This window comes from Argiope bruennichi, chromosome 7, assembly GCF_947563725.1.
Source record: "Argiope bruennichi chromosome 7, qqArgBrue1.1, whole genome shotgun sequence".
Classification (NCBI taxonomy): Eukaryota; Metazoa; Arthropoda; class Arachnida; order Araneae; family Araneidae; genus Argiope; species Argiope bruennichi.
The window spans coordinates 25,942,106-25,966,469 of NC_079157.1; the positions used below are offsets into that span (position 1 = coordinate 25,942,106).

The 24,364-nt window shown below is 27.1% G+C and overlaps 1 long non-coding RNA gene across 2 annotated transcripts; it reads right to left on the reverse strand.

The window, feature by feature from the left end:
• Window positions 1-2,380: 2,380 nt before the first annotated feature.
• On the reverse strand, window positions 2,381-19,166 carry LOC129974856 (uncharacterized). Of its 2 annotated transcripts, XR_008784983.1 has the most exons (7): window positions 19,050-19,166; window positions 15,516-16,120; window positions 14,388-14,465; window positions 12,172-12,256; window positions 10,892-10,958; window positions 4,682-4,834; window positions 2,381-2,593 (listed from the first exon to the last, which is right to left on the reverse strand). It is a non-coding gene; the product is annotated as an uncharacterized LOC129974856 (long non-coding RNA). The 2 variants fall into 2 exon arrangements; XR_008784982.1 differs by lacking the exon at window positions 19,050-19,166 and having other exon boundaries at window positions 15,516-17,641.
• Window positions 19,167-24,364: the final 5,198 nt, after the last annotated feature.

The following is a 24,364-nucleotide window of genomic DNA, read 5'->3' on the forward strand; positions in this document are numbered from 1 at the left end:
TGGCTCTAAACCAGTAAAGAATTACTTACATAATACCTTACTAACATATTAGATTTGTATTTTTTCATTATTGAGGCTAGATATCCAGTTTAACAACTTGATAGCCACATTGAAAAATATTTTATTTTACATTTTGACTTAGATACCTTACTAGCATCTAAGCCAGTAAAGTATTACTTACATAATACTTTACTAACATATTAGAGTTGTATTTTTTCATTATTGAGGCTAGATTGCCAGTTTAACAGCTTGATAGCCACATTGAAAAATATTTTATTTTACATTTTGACTTATTAGATACCTTACTGGCATCTAAGCCAGTAAAGTATTACTTACATGATACCTTACTAACATATTACAGTTGTATTTTTTCATTATTGAGGCTAGATTGCCAGTGTAAATTGATAGCCACATTGAAAAATATTTTATTTTACATTTTGACTTATTAAATACCTTACTGGCTCTAAACCAGTAAAGAATTACTTACATAATACCTTACTAACATATTACAGTTGTATTTTTTCATTATTGAGGCTTGATTGCCAGTTTAACAACTTGATAGCCACATTGAAAATTATTTTATTTTACATTTTGACTTAGAAACTTTACTAGCATCTAAGCCAGTAAAGTATTACTTACATAATACTTTACTAACATATTAGAGTTGTATTTTTTCATTATTGAGGCTAGATTGCCAGTTTAACTTGATAGCCACATTGAAAAATATTTTATTTTACATTTTGACTTATTAAATACCTTACTGGCTCTAAACCAGTAAAGAATTACTTACATAATACCTTACTAACATATTAGAGTTGTATTTTTTCATTATTGAGGCTAGATTGCCAGTTTAACAACTTGATAGCCACATTGAAAAATATTTTATTTTACATTTTGACTTATTAAATACCTTACTGGCTCTAAACCAGTAAAGAATTACTTACATAATACTTTAATAACATATTAGAGTTGTATTTTTTCATTATTGAGGGTAGATTGCCTGTTTAACAACTTGATAGCCACATTGAAAAATATTTTATTTTACATTTTGACTTAGATACCTTACTGGCATCTAAGCCAGTAAAGTATTACTTACATAATACCTTACTGGTATATTAGAGTTGTATTTTCCACATTACAAAATAAATTATTTTGTCCTTTTTCTAAATGTTCTCATCTTATCTAAAACTATTAAATTTTGCATGAGTTTTTGAATTTATTGCACTTTGTTTGTTTGTCTTTTTACTTTTATACTTTTAAATGAATGAATAGCTTTACTAATAACCTTTTCATGGTCTGTATTAGCATAAGATTCTGTAAGATATGATATTTCCATGCTGTTATTCAATATTCTAAATAATATCATGAAGACATGGTTACAATAGAATATAACATCTTCAGCAGATAAGGATCATTATTTGATTTAGTGTAATGTTCTGCCTTAAAATTACACAAGGGCAAATATGGGATTGGACCTTTTAATTCTGCATTGGGATTGAATAAAGAGTATTATAAATGTAATATTTTCTAAATTGTATAAATGTATTCTTTCTCAAATTTTTTACAATGAATGATATTTGACTTTGATAGATTTTGCAAGTTTCACGGCTGGATATTTTGGTTAAATTTATATTGAATCAAGCCATTTCAGTCATGAAACCAAGACTCAATTAACGAACTTTTAAATGGCGTCGAAGTGAATGCAATATTTCATTAATAAGTTTTGGAGAGCAAAATACTATTCATGCAAATAGCTACATGATGACAATAAGCTAACTACATAATGAAAGCAATCATTTTTTTTTTCAGTATACAGAAATGTACAATTGTACAGATATGTACAATCTGCAGCAATTTTAATGATATAGTTTATATTCTCTTATCCAAAATAATAGGATTATCACTGTTAAATAATATGGCTTTGATTTATAATAACCGTTTTATACATTTAACAAACACATTTAAAATTCCATAGTAAAATGATAAAATTTGTGTCATAAAACAGAATTAACATAAGTTACTTTATAGCAAATCAACAAGCAATCAACCCTATGTTTATTAGTAAATATTTTCAGTCTTTCAACAATCATTGATTAGTTAATATTACTACACCAATTCAGGATTTGTTGCTATTACATTAAATCAAGCACTGAGTATAAAAAGCATTAAATTTTTTATAATCTAAAATTATAAATGAATAAATAAAATTAACATTAATGAATACTAAACAAGTAAAAATGTATTTTGAAGTTTATATAATGTCTAATTTTGTGTGTTCAAGCAATTTTCAAAGTATGTTAATTGTTTAAAATTGTTAATTGTTAAAAAAACCTTATTCAATATACAAAGAAATAAAATCTTTATATATGCATTTATTTATTTTGAAACGAGAATTATTATATAAATCAATTACAGACATTTATATACATATTTTCTGTTGGAAGCATAATGTAACAAACTTTCTTAATTGAAAGCAAGCATCAAGTTTTCACTTTTCTCTTCCTTCTCTATTTTACATTGCTAATACAGCTTTCCTTCAGCACTGCAGATCTGGTTTTGTTTCCTCAATTAGACTACCTTCATGTATCAGTGCCTAAATAGAAAAGAAAATTAAAATTGAATAATAGCCAAAAAACAATCCCATAGCTAAACTTCATTAGTTACATATGGTAAAACAGAACATATGACAATGCCAGGAATAGTTCTTTTATAATAACATTTCAGTTTAGAGCAATATTAGGACTATTTTATAATGGATCTCTGAACTGCAATCAGGTGACGAGGACAACATCTGAGGTGGCACCCTTTCTACAAACTTCTGCATTACACCAGATGGAAGATATTTAACCCTTATGGATTCAACGTGCATCAGATCTGCTTACACAAAGGTTCTTTAGTAAAATCAAGTCTTGATGCTAGAATCCTCCATTTTCAAACCTAAGTCTTTACCACCAAGCCATTGTATCCTTTGATAATGCCAGGGAAGGATCAGTATAAGAAATACATAGTTTTTACATTAAAAAAAAAAAGCAGAATAATTTTAAAGTTATAGCACGTGATGAATACAGTACTCTCTTATCTGAGGTTGAAGAAGCAAAATCTGCCATCAGTAAAATTTTTGTTCAGTACTGCAGATAAAAAGATTTGACATTCTTGAAATTAATGGAGTAAAAGAGTTGGTTTCCTCAAATGGGCTCATAATATATTATTTACCAGTTGAAGACATTTTTGATGATATCGAAAATGTACATGTGGCCTTAGAACATGGGGGTAGAATAAGACTTAAAATTGTAACTTCACTCAGAAATTAATAGTCGCTGCCAAGTGTATTTAATTAATACGCGATATCAGACAGATAATAAATTTAGGTTTATTACGGTTTGCAAGAAACATTTAACAAAGTGTGTGCTACTACAACTCTACTTCAGAACAAAACAAAAGAAGAAATTGCTTTGCAATTGATATCTTTTTGATATTTGGGGCTCCTTGTATACTGCAATTTGATAACGGAAGAGAGTTTGTAAATTATGTTATAGAGCAGTTACGTACGTATTGGCCAGAATTGAAGATTGTCCATAAGAAAACCCCATCACAGCTAGTGGCAGGGTTTGGTTGAGAGGTCAACCAAGATGTAGAACACATGTTGGCTTCATGGATAAAAGATAATCAAACTACAAAGTGGTCCAATGTCTTCATTTTTTCCACTTCATGAAAAATAGAACTCTACATTCAGGAATTAAACAATCACCATACAAATCTATATTTGGGATTGAACCAAGAGTTCGAATGACAACCTCACCCTTGCCACCAGATATTATAAAAAATATCGAAGATGAGGATGAAACACTGTTTAAAAATTATTGTTTAATACGATAATTTTGGATATGTGCAAATTATATTGTCTAACAAATCAGTCAAACCACAAATAAAATGGGTTCAACCCAAGCTCTGCCAGTAAAAACATGTTTTTCAGAGTTAATTCGGGTTCTCTCTAGCACTGTCAGTTAAAACCTGTTTTAGCTAGTTAAATTGAGTTTTCAGTGTCACACACACACACATATATATATATTATAAATCAATAAAAATTATATATACCTTTTTCTGAATTTTTGTACACAAACAATAACTATCAAATTGGAATGAAATTTCAGTTTGTACTTATGATTACAGTATGAAAAATAAAGTACATGTAATGAAATTTTCAATTATGTGCAATACTCTTATCTATATAAGTTCAGCCTTTAAGTTTTAAGCACAACTGTTATAACATGCTTAATAAAAAAATAGCAATAAGAAACTCCAACTAACAATTTGTCAGTTTTAATGGAACTTGCTCATAAGGAGGTCATAAGTTGAGAAATGAAAACATGTCAGTACACTAAGTGCTAGTTTTATGCATTACATTATCATATGAGAGGTGACTTAGAACTGCTAAAGTTTGATATTTTATCAATGCATCATGACAATTTTATCTAAGTAAATTGATAGTGTATAGTAATAACTTCAAATACAAATATGCAGAGGTGATGACAAATAAAAATAATGGGGAAATAGCAGACTGAATTCAACTGTTCTTATGTTGCAATAAAAGATTAATTATCATTTTTTTTAAAGACAACACAACATACCAAATTACCAACAGCCATGTTATTTCAAAAAAAGTAATTTATACCCTTCTTACCTGCTCCATAGATGGCATAACCAAGAGTTCAAAACTTGCAGGTTTATTCAATAGTTAGTTCTAGTTCACATCTTATAGGAATTCATTTGCTGTTTGTACAATAAGCTGCCATGGCAGCATTTTCACTTGGGGACAGAAATTTGATATAGCTATCTGCAAGACAAAGAAAAAATTCAATTCAGATATTTAATTTTATAAATGCAAAGAAAGTGACAATGATGAAAATATGCCTTTCTAGTGACAGGAATAACGCTATGGTAATGGGTAATAAGGGTAACGCTATGGCAATGGGCCAATAATTTTATCTTCCTCTTTTTCTAAAATAGGTAGAAGGAATTTCAAGGCACAATTAACTAAAAAATCTTAATGCACAAATACAAAAATCTAAGAAATCCTAAAAAATCAAATTGCTATTGCGATAATTTTTACAATAGAATAGAAATACCAAAAATTTTTGCTGATAGCAAAGTGAATCTGACAGAGAAATCTTTCCTTTCATTCTGATTAGGTTTTATAAAAATAAGTACAAAGAGACATTTGTATTTTTTAATTACTAGCCACATTTGAAGACCAGGGTGTTCACCCAAATTTTTTTTGAACAATTATTATGGAATATTTAGTCATAGTTACCCATCTGGCAATAGTTTAGCCTATTCCTTTATTTCTTTTACTATTTGTATTCTCTGACTAAATGAAATATCAATCCTCTATAGAACATTTAATTTACCAAGCAATGAACTAAATGTAGCTGTAAATATGTTCTGATTGTTGTCATTCAGAACGTAGTAATAATAGCAATTTTTGTACCAGTATGTTACAATTATATTATATATATATATATATATATATATATATATATATATATATATATATATATATATATATATATATATATATATATATATATATATATTGTTATTTGGTTATTGTTAACAGTCAAGGGAAGAAAAGAAAATCAAAGCTTGTATCAGTATTTTTTAGAATTATTTTTGAAATTTGTTTTATTTTAGATAAAAACAAAACAAGTTTTTCGTCAATAAAGAAAGCTGCAGGTTTAAATGTTAGACCTGCATATACATTGTTTCTGAGAAGAGCTTAGGCTTGAAAATTTGTCACTTCCTACTCAAAGTCAAATATCAAGAGTTTAATAAGGAATACTGTTATTTTAATATCAAAATCTTAACAATGGGGATATCAAATTATACAGAAAATTATAAAAGCTCATATTTTAAAATCTCTAATGAAAATTTAATATCGGAATATTATATTTTGAACAGTTAAAATAGTAAGATCAACCCATAATGTTTATTCTTGTAAGAAAATACCAATCATTTCATTCAACTTTACAAGAGCCCCAAAATCTTCAAAAATACTTTAAATTCAAGTAATATAATTTTTGGAATCCCTTATTAAGATGATTAGAAATAATAAATGATAAGCCCTAAAATATAAAAATGATGATGAATAATAAGCCCTAAAATATAAAAATGATGATGAATAATAAGCCCTAAGATGATAAATGACAAGCCTTAAGATGTGTAGAAATATATGCTGTATTATTTACAGTTTTCTACATATAACTACAATCCATCCCATATGTGGGACTGTCATCATATTTAACTTCTTCTTCTTTGGCACTACAACTTTGAACAAGTTATGATTACCCCTGTCAGCTGATGCCATCACTATCTATCCAATGCCACAGGTTTCCAGTTTCTGATACCCAGCAGGTTGAAATTTTTTTCAACATTGTCAAACCACCTAAAGCGTGGCTGACCTCTTTTTCTAACACATGTAAGCTTGCTAAATGTCAGACATTTCTCAACTAAAATATTACAGTGGACACTGCTTAATGTGATTGCAATTATCATTTGCTTTATATTATCCAAAACCTCTGGTATTGAACCAATTTATCAAATGTATACAGAAATATTCATTTAAAGTGATCACTATATCATTTAATGTTGTTAGTTTTGAAATAAAGTTTTGAATTAAAGTTAGTTTTGAAATAAATCAATCTTTCAAACAACCTTGATGATTGACATTCATGAAATTTCTTGCTCCACTTGTGAGAAGGTATCCGAGTCCTTTTTTCCTCATAGAACAGGTTTCTTATTCTTTTGTCTGGACTAGAATGATCTAGATTGATTGAAACCAATAAATACATTGCTAGTTCTGACCTGAAACTGTTGAACAGCCATAAACTATTATTGTCTGTGATTCAATTGCCAAAGCAAAAATAGATTTTTAAAAAGAACTGATTTGACTGTTTAAAAATCTTGACAATAAAGAAAATTTACCTAAAATTAGTCATTTCAACACTGCAGTGCAGTTGGAAATTTACAGCATCTTCTTTGTAAAATGTTTTTAAAAACTGTATACATTTGGTTTAATAAGAATAAATAATAAAAGTTTATGCTTCTGGTAGAATCAAATGTGATGAGAAAACAAGCCTTTTAACGAATCCGAAATGAGTCAGGTGAAATGAGTGTTTGAAAGCATGCAGGCAAATTTTTAATAAACGATAAAGTATGAAAAATATGTAAATATATAATCAATAACAGATAATAAGCAATATTTATTTTTCATTAGCATTTTTTAAAATATTATAGATTGATATGAAATAAACGTTTTATTTTTTATTCTCATTTAATATGACAAAAATATGGCCCGATTTTATCTAATTTACTTATTGTTATCAATCAACATTATCAAAATTTTTAAATCCCAAAATAATGACATTAAGCAGCAGCTACTGTATTAATTTCCTTTTTGTCCCATTTCCCCCCTAAATTCTACATGATACAATTAACATACTGTGGCAAGGCAGCAACTGAAATCTTAGCCAATACAAACAATGGCACTATTCAGAAAGTAGGGGGAATTTCCAAAGACACATTGCCACCACATATTTCTCAGTTAGTCTCAAATGCCAATGCTCAATAATATGTTTTGTGTACTATCAGTAGAAAATAGGCTGAGATTGAAAAATAAAGAATTAGCAGATTAATGGGATTGTCAACTGATGGATTTTTACAATTCAATGGTCACACAAAAGAAAAGGTGGTCAGTGGAGACAAATGAGGTAATTTTGATTTGTCAATATAATTTTTAAATGACTTCTGCCTAATTTTATAATTAGATGAAAGAAGTACAATTAAAAAAATAAAATCATCTTTAAAATATATTTGGGATTAGTCTTGCAACTTTTTTTATTATTTAAAAAATTTTCATTTTATTAGATTATTAAACATAATTGATCATTTATCAGAAGGATAAAAACCACTAAGTTACAACATCTTTCATTTTATTTATTTAGCTCTTAAATGTTCCATATCAATAATTGGTAATTATTCCAATCATTTATACACAAATATATGCAGTTATTGAAGAGACACATGCTTCTTTTATAAGAATAGATAAAATTAGAAATTGACATATTTTTAAGATTTTTATAAGGAAGCACATTACCATGGTTAGACTAATTTCTAAAAAATAGTTCCATCATTTATAATTTACTAAAATGCCTTATTCCTTAATGTACATATTGAAGGTTTATAACATAAGAATTCTTTAATGATCGTTTTAATTATCTTTGATAAGACAGCGGGTACAGTTATGTGAAAAATAACATATCTGAAAACACTGTTTATCAAAGGAATAAAATATCTTTAAATTTAAGAATAAAAAGCAAAACTAAATCTAATATCAAGTTTTTAATAGTAGAATAATTGGGGGGAGAAGAAATATTAAATTAAAACAGTAATTAGCTTTTGTAAATTTCTTTTCAACCCAAATTTCAAATTTTTAAAAATACAGGAAAAAGATTTGTTTTGCATGTCTTTAATTGCTTTTGTTTTCCTTTCTTTTTTTAATTACTTTTTCTTAACTGTATGAATTCTAAAAAAGGCATTTTAATGACAAAAAATTCATTATCAATTTAAACTGTTTAATCAATTAATCAATTTAAATTATTATCTTTATATGCAATTTTTTTTTATATTTTCTAAATGCTAGATGTAAAGAACTAGGAAGTAATAAAAATTCATTTATGTAATGAATCTTATGTAATGATTTTTAAATAATTTTTACAATCCTGTATTATTTGAAGACATTTTCTTTACAAATGGCTATTACTATCTTTTATTAAAACATACTATTCATATTTCATACTGGAGCTTAACAAAATCAATAGATTTAACTTTGCAATTTTCAACAGCAAAATTGTGTGTTAATTTATGGGACAAACAACAATAAAATTTGGCATGGATCAGGTGAACATATGCAGAAGATTTCATTTGAATTGGATTCTAACCAGAAAAAAAATCTCATCACAAAACTGACACTCAACCATCACTCAGTTAAAGCCCTTTTATATATATTAGGAAAAATATTTATAATTCTATAGTAATATTTCTGGGTACAAAAGAAAGAAGAATCAACTCGGTGTCGAGGCTTTTTTTTTTTTTTATGGAATATATCTGTCACTTTCTTACCATTAAATTTCCAGACTTATGTCTCAAACAAATATATTGAATAATACCATTCATTTACACAAAGTACAAGGAGAATCAATAACTGCATAAATTTCCACTTAAATTCTGAGAATGTAATATTTATTATTGATAGGTTCCAATAGACAAAATATTTAAATTTTCACAATAATGATTGTCCTAATATAAGTAATATATCAACTACTTTTATTAAGACAGTATCTGAACATTATTGTACATATATTATATGATATAGCATAATATCTTGTATAGTATAGTGTATTTGTATTATTTTATATAGCATAGTATCTTGTATTATATGATACAGCATATTATCTATTATATAAAACATTCAACCATATAGTATGAAATCCAAATAGAGGCATGTTACTAATATTTATTTTTGAAATGGATTAGCAACAACTTCAGACCTGATTCATTAGAAGATCCTCTATTCAGTTGGCCTAATGCAGGCAAATTTTTTGACATACATCATAAGCCACACATAATCACATTACAGTTAATTTAAGATATGAACCTATTCACAGGTATGAATACTAGTATAGAAACTCATGAGAATATCTTCCAGAATTATTATATCTGTTTCACAAGTTTTCCATAACAGTACTTTAATGTAACAAATCAATTAATTCACCAGTTAAACAATTCTACACAAAACTGCAATTTCAGTAATTCAAATAAATGAAAAAAGTCAATACAAGATCAGTAAACTATGTCATTAATATATATATATACATATCATAAATAACTATTATGTCCTAACTTTCAAAATATTGAAACAAATACACAATTAACTTTATAACGCATTTAGCTAATTTTTCCAGGAAAAAGAGTGAGTTCAAATATGAAGACATAGTTAATGTACAATAAAGTTTTGGAAGAATGCAAATAAATGAATCATAAAGCTAGAGGTTAATAACCACTGAAATTATAAATAGATTTATATTTTTGATAGAAAGTACACATCACTTCCTTTGCCCAGAACAAACCTCAGAGAATGCTGAAATTTTGAATTGACATAATGAAAAGCTTTCAAAGAAGGATTTTTTTTCTAATTTGTAACAAATTGCTATAATACTAATAACTAACAGAAACGTTTCATATGCCTATAATGCATATTTGTCAAAATTTAAATTCAGGAATTATCATCTAAACTATCTTGGCGCAAATTTAAAAGAAGCAATTTTTTAAAAAATAAAATATTTTTAAATAAATATTTTTTTTAATTTGAGAATTATTAAAATATAATTTTCTTTCAATGTTTTGTTAGAACACTGAAATGAAAATCAATAATATCTAAAAACATAAGTTAACTTTTATACATGCTTTTCTTTCCACCCCATATTTTAAACTTGGAATGACTACAGACTCCCTTTTTCTTCTTTCTTGGTTTCCCCCTTTCTCCCATCTCAACTGAAGAAATCTTTTTTGCTCATTTGTTTATTTTTTTAAAAGTTCAGTAGCAGTTTAACAATACTAAGAAACCATCTTAAGAACAAAATATTATTCTTTACTTAGATACTACATAATATTAAACTGTTTATTTCCCATGATAAAATGGCAAAACAAATACTTTGTTTTTTGACATTAAATTAGTTGGAAATAAGCATAAGAATTATGAGTAAAAAACTATTTAAAAGATTAGATTAAAGAGAATTTTGAAACAATTAATAAAAATTTTTTTAAAAAAACTCACTTTTATACATATAATATGCCATTTTCAATTTTCCCAGGATTTTGCTTTTAAGATGGGCATTTTTTCCCTACAACAGAGCAAATGTATTTAAAATCTGAATAATATATATTCAAAACAAATCAAATCAATTAAGAGAAAACATAAAAAAGAAATTTACCACCTTGAATCTAAAATATACCTATTTATTTATCTTTTTTAAAGATAGGATTGTTATTTTAGGTATTAAACTAATAATACAAAATTGCATTTTTTTTAAAAAATTAATTATTTTTGACTGACAAAAGTTACTATGAAATACTTAAATAAATATCAAACTTTCATTTTTAATAATTTAATCTTTTTTCAATAATACTGATTGAAGAACAAAAAACATCTAACAAAACCTAAATAATAAATTTTAATAATATCCGTAATCAAATAGAAATAGTCAATTAACAGTCGATGGTACATTGATGCAATTCTTATTCAGTAGCATACCCACCATTTGAAAAGCACAATGAGACAATACTGCAGACATGCTGATTATGTTTCCAACAAAGCATCATTTGTGGTGAAGTTTTTCAATCTTTCACAACAAACTCTTTACAATTAGAAATTGTTGATTTATTTTTATAACCACAATTTATATATTTATTAAATTTCTCACTCCTGAACTTGCCTAAAACCTTCTAAGTAGGTTGTATATTAACCAGGCAGCTTCCTGGCCTTTAGTTCAAGAAGCATGGTAAAAGAAAAGAGAGTGATCACGAACTCAAGAAGAAGTGAGAGTTGAAAGGATAAAATAAATAATCTTTAGGGAGAATATAATAATCCTGAATCCAAAGTTCTTAAATATGCAACTAAACTAATTTTGAAACAATACTACACAACATATAACAACAAATACAGAAAACTAATAGGAACAGGAAAGTGTCTTGACATGTTATAAGAATAATTAACATTATATCTTTTAAATAAAATATGCAATGCGGGCTACATAAGAAGTGCATCTTAAAAAGACATTCAAAATTCTAAAAGAAGAGCACTAATTTACTAATTTTTATAATTTAATCCAAACTTAATACTAAAAAAACTGAAATGGCAATACATGGACATAAAATTCCTCACTGTACCACCTTTTTAATGTTTTCTGTTATTTTTCTTTATTAGTTTAATTCAGAAAAAAATGTATGATTTTTTCAAAACAAAATGTAATTGTAATTAAAAAAATATTAAAGAAGAAAGAGAAGAAGGATATGCATTAAACAGTAAGACATACAGAAAAAAATTTATCAACTTACTCTGAAATCTCATTCAGAGAAAAAACCCAATATCTAGAACACTTCTCACTCCTATTCTTTCATGCTCTATGCTTCTTCTGTTACACTAATAAATAAAAATATATCAATATCTTAAATTTACTTTTTCTAATATGATTAAATGCTACAAAAATTAAAATATAAACAATTACGTACAGAAGTATAGTAAGACAAAAATTATCTATTGCTATAGGATAAAAAAAATTATAAAAATTTTAATGTGTGATTAACAGAAATGTAATAAGAATAATGGATTCCCCACAATCTTGACACAATCCATCCAAATTCTCCAATGTAACAACTACGATTAGCTACTAATTTATATAAAAATATTTTATAATAATTTGTATAGCTTTAAGATAGTTATTTAAGTAAATGTATATTTTATATCTGACATAATGATTAATCATTTTTTGCATATAAAATGTCACTATTAATAGAATTTATAATTAATATATGATTGTAAACTAAAAGCATAAAAGGATAAAGGAGGGTTAAAATTATACAATAGTGTGTTTTAATTTCTTCCAATTAATAATCTCTTTTTCCCATATGTAATGAAGAATGAGTTGAAGCAAAAAATAAATAGTTCCAACAGTCCTGAGCCTAAATAATGCATTTCAGCAAAAAGGAAACCACTCGAGCTTAAAGAAATAATTCTAATTTAATGATTTAAAAAAGTAGAAATTTCTTATTTACATTAAAAAAATTCCTTAAACACTGAAAAACTTTAAAAGCAAATTACAAAAAATCATTAGTTTTTAAAAACAGAAAGAAAATAAATCCATATAAATTTACAGACTAATACTAAATATAATAATTTCAATAACAGAACTAATACTGGTTGAACAATTTGCGGATGATGATATAATGGACTAGTTCATTCACAAGCCAGAAAGAAAAAAAAAACCCTGCACACTGCCTTGTGTCACCTGTTGCATGTCTTTTTCCTACAGCAAAGCAACACAATGTAAAAGTGATGCAAAATTAAATTGATACAGCAGATTTTATGCATTTCATAAAAGCATTATTTATAGACAAAAGCTACTGTTTGATGGAAATTGGTATGCATATAAAATCACCAAAAAGTTATTCAGACATTAAGAACAGGACCAGTACCAGAACCAATTTTCACACTGATGCAAACTTTGGTACTAATTAATTTTTACAGACACTAAATAGTAAATTTATAATTTTCAAGGCAATTTTCAGCTTATGCCAAGCCCCAATGATATATATAATATTCAAAGATTTTGTCAAGGTCATATATAAAATACCAGTATTTCACAAAGATGGTTAAAATTCTGATTTAAAATGGCATCTTTCAGATTATGCCAAAATCTTTCATACATAAAGTGCAAAATGGCTGCATTTTTTTATTTACTTGGAGATTTTTAGATCATGCTGAAATCGCCAAGTTGTAGTATACACAGGCTTTATGTATAATAGTACTATGTATTTTTATGGCTGGTCTTAAAATCTTAAATGAAACCATAAAAATAAACAAGTATTCAAATGTGTGCTTCTCTGCCTTTTTATATATCACACTAGTTCACTAATCCATTCTTTACCACAAAAGAACAATTACAAAAAGTAAAATTAAGGTGCTAGTTAAATAACTTTTGAGCAAATAAACAATTTATATTTTACTTATAATTATATACAAAGATGCAAAGCAATTGCAGAAAAATGTGTAGGGAAATATTTAAATAAATATTGTAGCAAAAATTAAAACAAAAGAAATCTTACTCAAAAAAATGACAGAAACTGGCCAGTAAAATTATTATATAGTATAATTACTCTCATCATAGTCCAATGGCTAATTTCTTAACAGCTGTCTAAGTTTATATGTACAGTTGGAAAAAAATTTTGGAAAAATCCTTCAAAACATAGAAAGATTGCAGTAGAATGTCAGGGATTATTAAAATATTATTTATAATAACTTGGCTTAAAATTTTTTTGAAGAAAAATGCAAAAGCAAATGAATTATAATGCTCAACATTCCAAAATGAGCAATTAGTTTAATTATTTTTCATTTAACTATATCTATGAAATTGTTATTAGAGAATACTAACTGGAAAATTTAATCAACCATATTTTAAATGCAGTTATTATAATAAATAGTTTTGAAATAAAAAAAATTATACAATAAATTACAGGAGAACAACAACAAAAAAAATAAAACTTAATCAACTTACTCAGTAATTTCATTTAGGAAAAAGTCGCATATTCACAAAACACTTCTTGCCTCTATTTTCTGTCTCATCATTCTTCTTCTAAGAAATGCAAATAAAACATTTAATATCTTAAATTAAAGTGCATATTTAGTTTAGCATTTACATTAAATAATAAAATATTGACAAAATTATTCAGATTACACATGAAATCAAAATGCTTAAAATTTTTCCTTTATTGAAAGATAAATATAACGGCAAAAAATTGCTTTAGTAAATAAAATTTAAATTTTGTAATTTTGACTCAATTTTTTAATTAAAGCCTTTTTAAACTTAGAAACACTGTGACTCTCAATATATTTATTTCATTTTTATTTATTTATTTTTGAAGATATTAGATTTTCAATAGAAATAGATTTTATATACATCAAATAAAATTTAACCCTATCAGGCAAATTTGTATGCAAAAATTATACATAGCTATATTAGTCAAAAAATGTTAGATTTCTGCATGTCATGCAAGTGATTTATCACCAAAGATTGCAAGCTAATAAGCTTATTGTCTCTCTCATAATTAATTTTTGTAATTGGCATTAAAGTCCACAATTGTATGTTGTTAATAAACAAAACAAAAATTTCCAGTGATTTTGAAAATTAGAATTTCAATACATAAATGTGACCCTTTTCAGAAACATTTGGTTACTGACACCAAAAATTCATGGATAATATCATTTTACAATATTCAGAATCTCTTACTCAATTTAAATTATATCAAGTTCACTGTAGTTTATTTTTATAAAAAAAAATCCAAAATGTACATTGTTTTTGAAGAAAAATGATTCAACACTTTCATGTAAGTCATATTTTTTTTCTTGTTGTCTTATTTGTTTAGCCTATTATCACAATAAAAAAATATCAAAATAATATTCAATAAAATTTATCTGAGTTTAAATATTACACAAATGCTACAATGATTACTAATACAGCAAAATAAAATATTATTTTTTTTCTATTATTTTTTGCTAAACTAGATTTTAAAAATATATACAATGGGAAAATAAAATGCTTGAATAATGGTTAATATATCTTTGAGAGTGATATTCAAACAGGAAATTGTATATTAAAAAAAGGACAGGAAAAATCACTATTTACTGCTGTTGTTGTCATGTCTATGCATACAGTGCTAGTGCAAAAGATTAGAGTCCTTCAAAAGTCTTGGTGACAAGATCTGCAAGTTCTGGAGCCTGATGGCTATGGAGGATTTTGATTGGGGGTGCTCCAAGTTGAAAGAGGAAACCGATAATGGCATGGCAATCAAAAACATGATCTGGCGTTAGTTGTGAATGGGGACAGTACTTGCAGAGGGGATAGGATTTTATATTGGTTCGTGAGATCTTCATGCCTTTGAAATGTCCAGTACGTAGCCTAGCTATTGTAGAGGAAAGGTTTCCTGGGCAGTTTAGATCGGGGATTGTTGCCTTGCTAAGATGCTGGTTTAGATCCTTCGTCTGGCGGCAGCATTTGCTTCTGCACTGGTGACTACTCGAGGTTGGTCTTCATCGCATGCTTCCTTTGCAAGGGCATCTGCACATTTGTTCCCCTCAATTCCAACATGAGCTGGGATCCACTGGAGAGTGCAAGGTATATTTAGTAAATGGAGATGTTACTCAGGAGACTATTTACTCAGATTATCATTAGAAAAACCTCAGGTTTCCAGAACATCTCCCAATCCTTTTTCTTTTTGATTCACTTTCATTCTGAAAACATTTGATGAATACATTTAATAGACGCTTTTATTAATTTAAAAATTTCCAATGAACAATAACAATATACAATAGAATATATAATAATATAAATCAAAGTACTTAAACTAAATCCACTAACTGATGTATGATAAAAATGAAACAAAAATTTGATTAATTATTTCTTAATAATTTAATTAATGAATAATTTTTAATTCACCCTATTTATACAATTATCCACCTACCTTATATTAATAGTAATTTAGACAAGGCAACATTTTTTTACACTAAATGAAAAGATTTTAAATTATACTTACACAATAAAGATAATATTCTGATTGGTTAAATATACATACAAAATTATTTTGTGTAATCATTCCATCTACTGAGGGTGGAAGTTGTGTCAAAGTTTTATTTTGCATTCTCCCTCAAAAACAAAAAGTGCAAAAATCACCATAATCTTTCAAATGAAATAAAAATTGATGCAATTTGTACTGTAGTTAGGAAAATCTATCACAGTTTTTCTTTATATAGGATGTGCACCAGAATAGTATTTTTTTAAAAAAATAAGGCATTGTATTAGAACAAGTAAGCAAAAACGTATCTTAGGGTTCAATAGCTTTCATATGAATTCAAATTTGTTAAATGAAACCAGTAGTTAGAACTTGATGAACTGGTTCTTGAGCTTTCCTAATTTAAAAGTAGAGGTATCAAATTTATAAAAATAATTTAGTTTGATTTATGTCCTAATCACTACAAACTATTTATAACAATAGCTTAGAATTGCATACAAAGGCTTAGTGATTAATAAAATAATTTTCAGAATCTGCACCAAAATGGCATAATGAGCAAAAAAACTTCTGTGTATCATGTTTTTTGGACCCACTCTGACTATCATTCTATCCCAAAGGACTGTCTAGGAAAAGATAGTATGTAACACTGCTGATTTGCAAACTGAACCTCCACCACCGATGTAAATACAATTATAAAAATGAAAAGGAATAAAAATGCTAAATTATATAATAATCATAAGTACATGGAAAAGAAGGGATAAATTACCGTTTCAATAAACATTCATAGCTTCATTTTAAAAAACCACTTTACTTTATTCTAAACAATTTTATTAATTTTTAAAAAAAGGACAGGGGTTAAATTCTTCGGGATGCTTTTTCAAACAATGAAAATGCAAGTTCTACGAGTTAATCATTTTCATGCATATAGTGGATTTCACTTAACTTTTCAAGCAGATTAAGATTTGAAGCATTTATATTAATAAAGGTTATAAAGGAACTACTACCACAAAGAGAAATATTCATAAGAAATAAATAATAATGACAAGCTATAAATTTAAAGAATTCTTCCAAAAATATTTTTTGTTATAGTGTTATGAGGAATTTTCTGACCCATGAACAATTAGTTCCACACACAATTTAGTTCCAAGATGTTTAATCCTTCTGACATAATACTGTTCATATTGAATGCTAAAATTAGGATTGTAAAAAGAAGATGAAATTAATTAGCTTTATTAACATTGAGTATTTTATTTTATCACCATTTAGTTTAAATACTTAGCCCTAACAGTTAATTTTTTTAATAAACTAAGTGTGTATTATTTGATAATTTCTGACTAATTATTTAATAATTCCAATCAATTAAAATAATAAGTAGCAAATTATCAGTAAATTTTATTAAAGTAATACAAATTGTCTTATTATTAATAGAATTCAACTAAATTGGACAAACATAATATATATATGTATATTACAATGAATTAAATTCACCCATTTTTAAATGCTTCCTTGACAATGAATTTAATTTAATTTAATTTAATATACTGGATATTCTTGCAATTTTAATTTTAGATACCTTTAGATAAAAATTAAACCATCAGCAAGATTATTCCTTATAATGGAAGCATAAATTTTCAAAATTATGGTATAAATTATCCAGAAACATTGTTACACTCTCATAAATTTGTCTAACATTGAGAATATTGAATATGGATATACCAAATAACATCTTAGATTGTTCAAATGATCATTAGCAAAACCTGTTTCTTTCTTATTGTAGTATAAACAAGTAAATACAATCTTCAATTTCAACATCTTGTGCTTATAAGATAAACTAATAATGCTCACCAAAAAAAAAAAATTGCATTAAAAAAATCACATTTAGCATGATAATCCTAGAATAAAAAATTACACTTTTTGCTACTATGCTAAAAAAAAAACAAGTCAATGTTTGAACAATACAAAAGTTACAGATTTGAAGAAGTAAAAAATATGGAATACAACCACCCGATATTAAACCGATTACAAATGGAACAATATTAAATTCTAAATTCATAAAAATCCCTTTCTGAAAGCGTATCAATTTTATAATAACACTATGAAGTTAATATCTATCAAATTTTCTTTGGTTATAATCATGTATTTCGATTTTTTTTTTTTTTTTGCTTCTTTTTTTTCCCTGATTGTTAATTTTCTGCTAAATTTATGGTCAAATTCTAGCATCGAATATTATATAAAAAGCGCAATTTCAATCACAATAATAAAATTATTCTGCCACCTATTTTTAAAGGAATCTTATTAAGTTTTTCAGTTTTAAATATATCTGGAAGATATTAATATATAATTAAAAATAACCATATTTAAGTCTTTTGATGGACATATTTTCTTATTATCCTAAAAATTTTATAATAATGCCTGATAACTGAATTATTAAATAAACCACTCAATTATTGTTACCCAACACAAAGAGCAAATATACATATTACCAAAGTATATAAACACAAGCATTTTTTTTATACAAATAATGTTTTTTAAAATACTAATTTTTAAAAAATTCATACAATTTTATATCAATAAAACCGAGAAGTTTAAAAAAAACATATTTTATCTGCATTATTATCGTTATTATTTACATTGTTATCTACATTAAATACCTTCAGAGATTATAATATTTTATTCGCAAGCAAAATTGCAAATATTAACCAGACCAAAGACATATGATGAGAGACATTCTTTTAGTTCAAATCAAGATTATTCATCGGCAGAATTGCTTGTATCTGGAATGTGCTGAAATATCTTCTTCCGTCTTTTTCACTTTTAACTTCTAAATTCGTCACTAGATGGCGCACATGTTTAATGTTCATATGAAGATTATTCCATTGACTGGATTTCAGTTTTGGTCACTACAAAAAAAAAAAAAGATATACTGAGAATGTTCACAATTAGAGGTTATTTTATAAGAAAACTATTTTTAAAATAATTGATGCTTCAAAACTGTGCATTTAAAAATTTACATATTCTATGAAAAGGATGATAAAATTTGAGCCATTTGGAATTTTTTTTTAAATTATGAATTTTCTTAAAATATTCATAAAATACATTCGCTTTAAAATATCCATAAATAACATATTAGAAGTTAAAAAAATCGCATGTATTAATAAAAAAAGAACATATTTTATATAGAGGGTACTATTGGAATAAATTGAAATCTAATCGATCTTTCCTTTAACTTTGAAGTGGAAATTTAAAAATTTATTTATTTGCGATATGTTAGATTAATTCGAAATTGTCAAAATACTCTTGTGCGATTGTAGGTTAGCCCTCATTATTTTATATTAAACGAATATTATAAAGCATCTGTATACAAATATTATTAAACATTCGACAATATTCAAAAATTTATTTCATTTTATCATCTGAAAATAAATTTGTTTTTAATGAAATAGGTATATTAACTTATATTATACGAATATCATAAAGCATCTGTATACGAATACTATTAAACATTCGACAATATTCAAAAATTTATTTCATTTTATCATCTGAAAATAAATTTGTTTTTAATGAAATAGGTATATTAACTTATATTATACGAATATCATAAAGCATCTGTATACGAATATTATTAAACATTCGACAATATTCAAAAATTTATTTCATTTTATCATCTGAAAATAAATTTGTTTTTAATGAAATAGGTATATTAACTTATATTAAACGAATATTATAAAGCATCTGTATACGAATATTATTAAACATCTGACAATATCCCAAGAATAAAAAAGTGCATTAAAATTTTTTTGCAAGCAACAGTTTTTACCTCAAATAATTTGAAATGCTGTGAAAGGCCTTTAAAAAAACTGCTTATCAAAAACAGAAGTGTTTGAGGGGAAAGAAGATAGAAAATCAATTTTAGATAGATCATTCTCTGGGAGAGCATTTACTTTCCATTTATCATCAACATGTCAATCAGATCAGAGAATCGACCCTTAGTGATGATCATTTAACAATTTAAGGCATTATTGAACAAATTGCAATATATATAAAAAAGTCGGGAAAAAAAAGCCGTGGAAAAATAATTAAAAGGCTTTGCAAAATGATAATGCGACTTTCCATAGTGCCAATATTATTTAAAAATATTTGACAAAAATCATCAAATGCAGCTCTACAAGCTTTCTGATCGCCTAATTTTTCTTATTTCCATGACTAAAATTGCATCTTCATGATCCTCAGTTTGAGTCCGTTAATTAGATAAGAGTGTATTCGATATGCATTCTGAAGGGATTTTACAAAAACAGTCTTAAGACATATTTTGATGAATGGAAAAAACTTTGGCAGAAATATTATTTTAGACTGAAAATATTACTGTGAAGCAGATGAAGTAAATTTTGACCAATAAATTGATATCTTTTTTTATATCACCATCTGAGGTGCTTTTTGATCACTGATGCATATTTCTAATTTTTATTTTATTTTCCTTTCTTGATTAACATTAGAAAATTTTGAACAGGCAAAAAAAGGTGAACAAAATTATGAATTTGACGTCAAAAATATATCTGGACTCAGAAAATATTCACAAGAAACACAGAAGCATAACGAAGGTAGGTAGAACCCGAGACAAATCAAGATTTTTTCACCTCCTTTCTTTCGTCATCATCATTGATTTAACAAAATCAAATGATGCCTGGACAAAGGTTTTCTTTGTTTGTTTTCTCCTCCTTGACATTTTTAGCTTTAAAAGTGGCACAGATGTCTTTTTTTTTTTTTTTTTCACCATAAAAACCCCTAAAATTAGTTCGTGAGGTATTTAAACCCCTTTGTTCCCATTGCTAGATCACTGAAGAATCGTTGACTGATTGGACTTAAAAACTTAAACTTTGAGTAAGAGCAGAAATGTTTATTCTTTTAAAATAAGACACTGAAAATAAATTTCCGTTGAAGAAAGCTCCTAAGTGTAGAAAGTATGTCTAAGAAACATTGACTGATAAACTAATAATATTTAAAATTTCAGTAACAAATGAAATTGCTGTTCTACTAATATAAAGCGACGAAAATCAATTTTCGCTGAAGAAAGCTTCTACTTATAGAAACTATGCCTAAGAAACATTGATTGATAAATTAATAATATTTAAAATTTCAGTAACAAAAGAAATAATTGTCCTGCTAATATAAAACTATGAAAATCAATTTTCGCTGAAGAAAGTTTCTAATTATAGAAACTAAGCAAAAATGTTTCACAAATTGACTATTCGATCTCCCCTAAGGCGCACAGAAAAAACTGAATGACCGAACCACCGAGACAGCAACACTAGCTGGAACTTTGGTGGAGTCCTAAAGGCCATTACCGGTCAAGGTGCAACCCTTCCCGTGAGATTTATGTTCTATCATCTGTGGGAGGTAGCCAGCCCCCATTTTTTTCTGTACCCATCAGGGTGGCGAGAACCAACCACCATAGCGGAAGCTTTCCATGCTCATATTTGAGGTACCCTCCATTAGGAAGGAAGCAGAAATGCACAAGGTGATTACCAATTCATGATGCAAACTCAGAGGGGAGGTAAAGAACAAGGATTCAAACAGTATTCAAATAGGAAAAACCAGGTCCCAGTCCATTTTATAATCATTAATACAGGTTGTCTCAATTCTACAGAATTAAGATGTTTTGTTCCTAACTTCTACACCAATGAAGATCTTTTAATGGAAGTTTCAGCCGTAGTGCATATGTTTAAAATAATCATATATTATGCAGGAATATATGAACGCAAGTGACCCAAATAGGAGATAAAAAGAAAGGCAAAGCATTTAATAACAATTTCGTTCACAAGTGCAATGATTAGAAGAACTGTTCGAAATTGCATCTTCTAATAGCGATGTACATGCTTCACACCTCACAACATCATTTGCACTTATATATAATATTACAATGAATAATTGTTTAAAATAAATGTACCATTGTTGAAAATTTCATTTAAAGATCTTCACTACTGTGGAAGTTAGAAACTACACAACTTGCTTCAGTTCAATTGTGACACCCTCTAAATACAGGGTATCACTAAAGAAATGGATTGTGACCTGGATTTCATATGTGAATATTATTCATATCCTTATTCTCGACATCCCCAACAAGTTTGTACCATGAATTCGGAATCACCCTGTAAACACTTAGCTTAAGTTATACCTATTTTTCTTCATATATAATGATTTATCTTTATCTGAAAATTAATATGTATAAAATATTAATTTAAAAAGAGATATTTTCCTTCGAGCGAATATTAAAGCGAAATGGTTAACAAAAAAAATAGAGAGAACAGTTAAATATTTAGATAAAAAAAAATATAGAATAGAAAGTAGTTGATAATAGAATATCACAAGTTGGCAGGATGCCAATTTGTGATTATTCCTTTCAATAATTTGTAACTTTTTACAACATACTTAGAAGAGAGAAACGTTACTTTCCTCTCCGTACAAGAATTCTAAACAATCCTGAAAAGCGTTATTGTTATTTATTTTCCTTTTCATGATTTGATTCTAATTACTTATCGACACATTTTTGGCTTATGCAGTAGGTTAAGCCCTGACCAATAAGGAAGATTCTACTAGTCCCAAAATAGCCATAGTGGTGATTTAAAACATTACGTTAATATAACTAAACTAAACTAGTAAAAACTAAGTCATCCTGTATATGTCAGTTATCTTTATCCACAAGCCTCCTGTTGTCAATTTCTATATTAAAATTTTCGAAAGACCTCGGCCGTGAAGAATTATGTTCGTTCTTCTAACTACATCAGCGGGAGTAGTCTTCCCCAAACTTTCTCGCATACTGTCTAATAAATTTGTCATGTCAGAAAACGCCTTGCATTTCATTGGCGTACAATAGTTATAAAATATTAACTTTTGGCATAAATTTAACATTTTTTTTCTGAATATGTCATTCTTGGCGAGTTATTTGGCGATTAATCTCTGGAAGCCGTTAATATTCTCTAATTTCTCAACCGATTGAAACAGAAATCTGGCACAAAACTGCGCTTGTAGTCGCAAAATCCCATACTAAATTTGATATATTTATGTCAGTGCTTTTTTGAATTATCGCATTTACTTGTTTCTGAAAGTACAGACCGACAGACAGTCAACCCGTAGTTTAATATGGCTCAGAATTTGGCAGGCGTCTACACTATAGATATTAAATCTGTGTATTGAATTTTATTATTCTAGCTCTCTTAGTTTTTTAATTATCGCATTAATTCATATTTGAACAGCCGGACAGACAGACTTCCTCTGAATGGATCTTGCTCAAAATTTGACAGAAAAATGAAAATTTGATGAAAAGACTGTAAACAAATTTTCAATCACCTTACTTTAAAGTGTTTTTAAGTTATCTTTGTCACAGACAGACAGACGGACGGACATTTTTCCAAAAACGTGTTTTTTTAACTCAGGAAGATCTAAAACGTGGATATGCGCCAAATTTCGAGATCGAATTGTTTGACGATTTTATACATTCTCTATACTACGTAATCGAGAAAGTAAAATAACAATTAATTGCCATTTCTACCAAATAAACAAGTGTTCAAAACGAGGAAAAAATGATGCAAACAGAAAATAATTAGCTTTTTGAAAAAATGTTGAAGCTATTTAGAATTCCAATGAAAGTTCCAATATCTGTATCTAATGCTGTTGTTTATCTTCCACTGATATTGAAGTTTTACGAAGACCTCAAAGCAGAAATATGTTCTCTCTTCTTACTAAAGAGTAACTTGATCATTGTTTCTATCAAATCATCGAACGAACATTCAGTATAGGAAGAGCCATAAATGTTATGAAAACCGAAAAGTATAAGCTTTTAGAGAGAAAATGAAAGAGATGTTTCGTATCTGAAACGTCAATGGACGCGCCACCCCTGCTTTCAACATTCCGCGGAAATTTACAGCACTATATATATATATATATATATATATATATATATATATATATA